This window comes from Ochotona curzoniae, unplaced genomic scaffold (assembly GCF_017591425.1).
Source record: "Ochotona curzoniae isolate NIBS_2020 unplaced genomic scaffold, NIBS_Ocur_1.0 contig_1, whole genome shotgun sequence".
NCBI classification, from domain to species: Eukaryota; Metazoa; Chordata; class Mammalia; order Lagomorpha; family Ochotonidae; genus Ochotona; species Ochotona curzoniae.
In genome coordinates this window covers 13,528,127-13,536,296 of record NW_024464918.1, presented here as the reverse complement: position 1 = coordinate 13,536,296, position 8,170 = coordinate 13,528,127, and positions in this window count along the sequence as shown.

The window sequence follows — 8,170 nt, the reverse complement described above, 5'->3', positions numbered from 1 at the left end:
GGGTGACCTTGCAGCAAGTTGCTCAACCTCTGTGAACTACAGGTGTCTCATCTTTGGAGGCAGTACACTCTGAGGACAGAGTTGGGGCTGGCATTGTGGCGTAGTGGGTGAAGCTGCCACCTGCCACTCCAGCATCCTGTACTGTGTCAGCCCAGGTTCATGTTCCGGCTGCCATACTCCTGTCACCCATGTAGGAGACCCAGCTGGAACTCCTGGCTCCTGGTTTTGGCCTGGCTGCTCCCTGGCCATTGTGACCACTTGAGGTGTGACACAGAGAATGGAAGGTATTTCATTTTGTATCTCTCTTCCTTGCTGTTTAACTCTTTCAAATAAATAAGCAGATCTTAAACAGAAAAACAACCCTGAGATGACACTGGGTGCCCGTTCCCCATCCCTGGGTGCTGAACAGTTGGGAAGCTGGGTGTGGCTTCCTCTATCCTCTAGACTCTTCCCCCAGATCCAGAAAGAAGCAAAAGATTGGGAAACAATGGCTTGCTCATTTACCCCTGATCCTTGGCCCTTCCCACCCTAATTAACAAAAACAAAATTCATATATAAAAAAGAAAGAAATGTAAAAAGAAAAACAAATGAAAAAAGGGCCTGGTGTGGTAGCCTAGTGGCTAAGATCCTCACCTTGCACACGCTAGTATCCCATATGGATATTGGTTTATGTCTGGCTTGCTCCACTTCCCACCCAGCTCCTTACCTGTGTCCTGAGAAAGCAGTCAAGGATGGCCTAAGGCCTCGAGACCCTGCACTCACATGGGAGACCCAGAAGAAGCACCTGGCTCCTGGCTTCAGATCAACTCGACTCCAGCTGTTGCAATCACTTGGGGAGTGAATCGACAAATGGAAGATTTTTTTTTTTCTGTAAATCTGCCTTTCCAATAAAAAATGAATAAAATCTTAGAAAGAAAAAAACTAAACAAAATCAAGCCTTTCCCCCCCACCCCCCAAAAAAAGAAAAGAAAAAGGACGGAGTGAATGAAGACGCTGTGCAGCACAGGTTGTAGAGAATTGCGACTGTCACGGAGCTACAACACAGTTCTCAGCTTCCTTGGAGTTAGTTTGAGGTAGAACAGAAGAGAGCCACATTTAGACGTGGCCCAGAAGCCCTCCCACAGAGTTGCCACTCTTCCTTTCTATGAGCTCCGAGAATCTTCAAGTCTTCATAATTTCCTCTGTTAGGAAAGGCCAGGTGGTCAACATCTGTGGTTTCCCGGGCCATGCAGTCTCTCCCACAGCCACTTCACTGGATCGTCACAGTGTGCCAAGGCATGGCTGACACGGAAATGAATGAATCCAATAAAACTTTATTTACAAAGACAGCAGGTCATACCTGTATCATTGCCTCGGTTTGTTGACCGCTGCTGCTGGGAGTGTGTCAGTGTCAGAAGCAGGCAGGCATCTGAATCTCTGAAGAGTTATATAAGAAAACACACTTCAGCCAGACAGAATTAAAGACTCCTGAGTTATTTTGTTGAAATCCTGGGGTTGTCACAATAATAACCAACTATGACATAACAGCAAGGCACATACAACGCTTTCTATGAATGTTTGGCTTGCCCTCCTTCCCTATTGCATCATGAAAGATGGGACTGTGGGTTAGTCATCTCTTTCCTCCCTCACACCTCTTCCCAACGTGTGTGAGTGAAATTCATACATCATCAGGTAACTAATCCTGTGTGTCGGGGGAAACTACTGAATGCGTCACTGTTAACTCGATCACGTGTCACTGTTCCTCCTCTTCGTGCCTCTGCCCTATTTTTAGATACCTATCTTGGTCATTTGTGCCCCGTTCCAGATAACCAGAGACACATATTTGTGACAAAATTGTGAAGGGTCAAGTGAGAAGAGCTTGACGAATCACCCTGGGTTATGTAAATAGGCTGCTTCCTGTTGCAAGTCCCTGGGACTTACTTTAAAGTTACCTCTGCGTCTTTGCTAAACCCACTGTGGGTTAATATATTTTTAGCTCCAATGTTTAGTAAGGGATTTGAGACCCAGAAGAGTAGAAGAGTTCTTTCAATATCAGATGCCAAGCCCAGCATGGTAGCTTAGGACCTTGTACATCCTGGGATCCCATGTGGACGCCTGCTCTGATCCCAACAGCCCCACTTTCCCATCCAGCTGCATGCTTGCGGCCTGGGAAAGCAGTAGAGCAGGGTCTAAGGCCTTGGGACCTTGCACCCACAGGGGAGACCCAAAAAAAGCTCCAGGCTCCTGGCTCTGGATTGGCTCAGCTCTGCCTGTTGCAGCCACTTAGAGAGTAAATCAATGGGCAGAAGATCTTCCTCTCTGTTCTGCCTCTCCAATAAAAATCATCAATCAAAATCAAACGCCAACAATACCAAGAAGTTGAAGCATCTTACTGACACAGCTCTGGACTCTGACACCTCTAGAATATTATCCACCTCGTCAACCTGAAATGTGTTTACTGGGGGAACAATGGCCTCAGAATGAGTAATATGGCACCACTCTGAAAAAGTTTCACTGAGTTTCAAATTTTCAAATAAGTTTCAAATTTTCCCATTACCAATGGAAAATGAGAAAAATATGTCCTAGATACCACAGAGAAAAATGCTTCATTGTCTTAATTGACTTTCTATTTCAATCAAGGAAGGCATTTAATTATTTTCTGAACTACATTCAAAACTCTCTCTCAAGAATATTACTCCCCAGGTGAGTTGACTAAAGCTGTGCAAAACATTGTCGCCCGACTGAGTGGCAGCATCCAACATGGGCTGAGCACATCTTGGATGCCGAGAACTCTTCTGAATCCCACGTAAACAGCTGGTCTCATCTGCACAGGAAATCTTTTCCTCAGCAATCAAAAATCATCATTGTTCTCCTCCAGAAACTGAGCCATGGTAAACTGAGCGGATGTGCCTAAGAGTTTGAAGTAGGAAGTGGTTGAGTCAGCCGCTGGTCCCAGGCCATCCCCTCAAGGCTCGCTGTGTCCCACGGCCCCTGAGAGACGGACTTGCCCTGGAGGCGTGCATTTCAGCGTGTGCTAAAGCCACTCGTGGAGAGGTCACCTGGCTGCTCCAATAGGGAGGAGCGTTGTCCCTGTTGCTGCTGTCTGCTGTCCTGAGCGTAAAAGGCCCGAGCGACACTCAACAGCCAAGGTAACTTCATCACGCCCGCTGGAAACCAGGCATTTCCCTCATGACCTTCTCCGGGTGGCCATTATTCTTATACTTTTGTTCTAGAGAACAAGCACCATGAACTCAACCTTTATGCCTCCTAACTGTACAGGATAAGATGCTTCGGTGGATGTGTGAAACTGGAGAACATCAAACTCTAAAAAGAATCTTGGTTTTTTTTCTAGGATAAAGTTCAATGTATAAATCAGGCACAGTGAGAAGCTAACACCAATAACTATCACCACAATTGAAGAATTACAACAATATTTGTTACTGTTCTCGCACGTTGGGGCTATTAGCGTTATTGGGTACCAGAGGGTTATTGGAACACAAGCCCTGGGATGCATGGCTGGGCATTTGTATTCAACGTGGACATGCTGGACAAAGAGAGGACTGACATCCTGGGCAGAACAGAGTGGCCCAGTGCAAGGTTCCACTAGGCTATTCCAGACGGCACACAGTTTAATCATGTTAATTGCTCACTTCTGAAATCCTCCTTTTAATAATTCTGACCGTAGTTGACTTCAGGTCACTAGAGCCACAGAAAGTGAAACTACAGATCAGGGATCGTGTCTGCACTCTGAAGTCAAATGGCATCAGCATGTGCAGTATACATAAGAAGGAAATAGCTTCCTGTGTGTCAAACTGCAACCTTCCAGAAGCATCTATTAGCCAACAGGATAGATACTGGCTTTTGAAATGTGTAGGTCACATCATTGGGAAAGCTGACATTTCAAATTGCTCTTGAGGATTTTAAACTTGTGCAATAAACAAACAGTACCTGTTATCTATAAACCAAAAGCAATTTGATAATTTGGGTTGAAATGGTTTTAGTTGTCACGGTAGTCTTCATTTTAATAGCATCACTATTTGTTAATCTTTTCATGAAAATATTCTATTCAGTTAACTGCATAGGGTATAGATGAAGAGTGTCTATACTTTTTAGATATAAAATACAACCTCCATTCCTAGTAAGCCACAGCTCTTTAAGTGTGTGTCTGTGAGGGCATAGGGCTGATCCTTTGAATGACTCTGTCTTCAGGAAACATGCTAACACTTGTAAAGCCTGCGTGAGCTCATTTTCTTATGTTAAGATTTGTGGACATCATACACCCTTGAGACATGAAGCACTTGTTTTTAACAAAGACTTGGATCATTCTTAAAAGAACTAGACTTAGGTAAGAAATCTAAGCAAGATCAAATTTCTCTTCATTTTGCTGTCCATAGTCATGTGCCCAGTATTTCACAGGCATTCAAGCACTCAAACCTTGCTATGTTCTGGGGGCTATCTGGTCAACTTGGGCTATTTTTTAAGGATGCGAGAGACGAAGATCAATATATCATTGAGCTGCTGGTTCCTAATCACGGCAGCTGTGCCATTTAGTTCAACCTCTCCTGCCCACAACACACACACGCATTCAAACTCTCCTGAGAGGACAGAAAGAGTCAAAACGGCCATAGGGGATTCCCAGGACAGTTTTGGAGAAAGTTTTTTCCACAACCAGAGAAACAATTGGAATATTAGCCTCAGAAGCACTTCTGTCCAGAGGCAGTCATGGTTATGGTCCATCCAGGCTGCCTCTGCTCTAGGGCTGCTTGGGGACAGGCAGCACAGGTGAGGGTGCCACGCCTCTAAGATGGAGCACTTGTGGGAGTCTCCTCACATGCAGGAGAGATTTCAAGGAGCTAAGTTTTCAATGCCAGAACAACAGAGGCCTGACCTTTTTCCCTTTAACCCCAGAGGATTTTTGGAGTCATACTGGCTTTTGGGGGAATTCACAGCCAGGACCTCACAATATGAGCTGATCAAGGAATCCCAAATTGTGAAACCTGCTTTAAGTGGCACACAGCCAGGAACACTCCTGGTGCCCAATAGATGCAAACCCAGCAAAGGATGCAAACCCAAAGCTTGGCAAGGGAACAGTGCAGGTGTGCTCAGCTGTGGTCATCCCACAAGCAGTGATACAAGGGCCAAGGTGGCAAGCGGTCCAAGGTCAGCAGCGGTGCAAGGAAGCACAACCCAAGGTGAACAAACAGGACCAGCTGTAATCAGGCACCTGTGCCCTTTCCCCAGCACCAGGAGCATCACAGACTGAGATGTAACCACAGTCACCTTGTTTAAGGAAACAGATGAGAACCTTGATAATATCTGCCAGAAAACAGAAAAAAAAAAAAACCCTACAAATTTGTCAAATTTATCATTGCAGATTTCAAAAAGAAATGAACAACATTTTTACAGAGCAAAGATTAAAATAAATATCGTTCAAGACTCAGAGAACAAATTTAGGAACAAAGTGGACCAAGCATAACAGAGATTTAATGAGGCGAAAGACAAACCAGAACAAACTGTCCAGTCTGAAATACGAAATAAGAAAAAAAAATTTTAATGCTAATAAGATGCAAAGAGGGTGTAATGACAAATCCAACATTGACTTTGTACTTAAGAGGAAGAGAAAGAATGAGTTGAAGGAAAAGTTGGAAATAAAAACACATTAAAATGTTGGGGTGGGGCAACATCAGTAATCTATAGAAAGATCCATGCAATTCCAAGTAAGAAAAGTAAAAACAAATCTACAGTGAAAGGCATGAAAGTAAAATTGCAGAAAAACAATGAGAAGAATCTTTAAAGTAGCCAGAGAAAACTAGACAAGTCACCCATAAAAGAATGACAACTAGGGCCAGGAACCAAGACACAAAAGATAAGCCTCCTGCTTCAGTGGCAGCATTCCGTGTGGGCACTGGTTGTCTCCTGGCTGGTCCACTTCTTGTCCATTTCCCTGCTGATGGCCCGAGTCCCAGGGACCCTACAGAAGTGCTTCTGAGTGTAATATTCCATAAAACTCTTCATGAAAAACGTAAAAACAATGCAGTGGATTGACATTTTTAATGAATCAAAAGAAAATAATGTCCACCATAGAATTTTGCACGCAGTGAAAGATGAACCTAAGAGAAGGTAACCCGGCAGATTTCCACTACTGGGAATTCGTTACCTTGCTTGCTACAGAAAGATCATTATCAAAGCTCTGAGAAGCAAGAAATGAAGGAATGTGTGAAGTCAAATCAGCCTTGACTATACAAAATAGCAATGAGAACTTCCTGTGGGGGGAAAAAGGGATTACCTAAAATAACGGACAACAAAGGCAGGTGCTTTAAAGAGGGGATGGGGAAGCGATTTCCTTGTGTTCTTATTTGCTCATTTTATGGTAAACATTGTGAAGATGAGTAGACTCAGGCTATATTTCCAGGCTCTGTTGATGAGCCATAGCACAGCATCTGCAGGGCAGTGGTAGGTATAAACCATGGAAATTCAGAGGCCGAAATCAAGGTGTCCACAGGACATGGCTCTCTCTAATACTCTGGGGAAGAATTCTTCATTGTCTCGGTCTGGCTTCAGGTAGCTCCAGGCACAAGCTGGCTGCATGGCAGCCTGACTTCAATGTCCACCTCTGCTCCCCGTGTATGTCAGTCAATAAAAATAAAATTTTTTTAAAAGATTATTTTTGTTGGAAAGTCAGATATACAGAAAGAAGCAGAGACAGAGAGGAAAATATGTACACTGGTTCACTCCCCAAGTGGCTGCAACTGCTGCCTCTGATCCAAAGTCAGGAGCCAGGAGCTCTTCCACGTCTCCCATGTGTGTGCAGGGTCCCAAGGCCTCGAGCCATCCTTCACTGCTTTCCCAGGCCACAAGCAGGAAGCTGGATGATAAAAGTGGGGGCGCCTGGATTAGAACTGTTGCCCATATGGGATCCCAGTACATGAAATGTAAGAACTTTAGCTATTAGGCTACTGTGCCAGGCCCACACATTTTTTTTTAACATTTATTTTATTTTACTTCCAAGTCAGAGTTAGACAGTGGGACAGAGATCTTTCATCACTGGTTCACTCCCCAGAAGGTTGCAAGGAGCCAGGAGCTTCTCCTGGGTTTCCAACATGGGTTCACCATCCCAGGGCCTCGAGCTAGTCTCTGCTGCTTTCCCAGGCCGTTAACAAGGAGCTGAACCAGAAGTGAAGTAGCCAGGACACAAACCAGCGTCCGTATGAGATGCCGGGCCAAAGGTAGAGGATTAGCTTGCTATGCCACTGCGTTGGCCCCAAGAACACTAAACATCTTAGATAATAGTGTGACCCTTCTGGATTTTGATGCTTTTTTCCTCTAAGAGCTGCTGTATAGTATTATTGTTGTTATTATTATTATCATTATTATTATTATTAATAGCTTACCTGGACTCTACCCATGAATTCTCTTTCCCATAATGTATGAATGTTCATGATTTTTCTCAGTGTTTTTCCTTGTATTTTCTATTTTTAATTTTACAGACCAATAGACAGAGCTCCCGTGTACTGATTCATTCCTCCTACATCCACAGCAGCCAGGGCTGGACCAGGCCAAAGCTAGCAGTTTAGGACACAACGCAGGTCTCCCACCCAGGTGGCAAGGATGCGACCACTCCTGTCACTACTTACTGCCTTCCGGAGTTTGGATTGGCAGGATCTAACATTGGGAGTGTAGCTGGGGTTTGAACCTGGTGCTTACATGTGGAATGCAGGTATCCTAACATGGTTTTGCTGCTGTCAGGTGTGCCACGTTTCTTTTACTTGTTCAGCCTGACTTCCTTAGGGGTTGCCCCTGTGTTTGCAGAGCTTAGAGTACAGTTGCACATTGGACAGGAGAGTACACAAATACCTCCAGCGTCCAAGGCTTCTACTGCTTAATGATGAGCATGGATGTGGCCTGGGAAGTATCTTCAGAGCTCAGATACAAGCAATCAACCCCCGCTGTCATTTTCTGCTGCGTTTTTGCATGAACATAAGAAGTCTCAACTTCGAGAAAAAATGGGGGAGTGAGTCGCTGGGGTCACCCCGGGAAAGTTTGCCAACGAGCACCTGCTGTCTAGGTCCTCAGTGCTGACGAGGCTCCTTGGTCCTTCCAGCCTGGCCCTTCAGCTGCTTCTCTGTATTCCAAGAACCATCCTTCCAACAACAGAAGTCCCGTTTTGACCTAACTAGCCCAGAACAGGTTT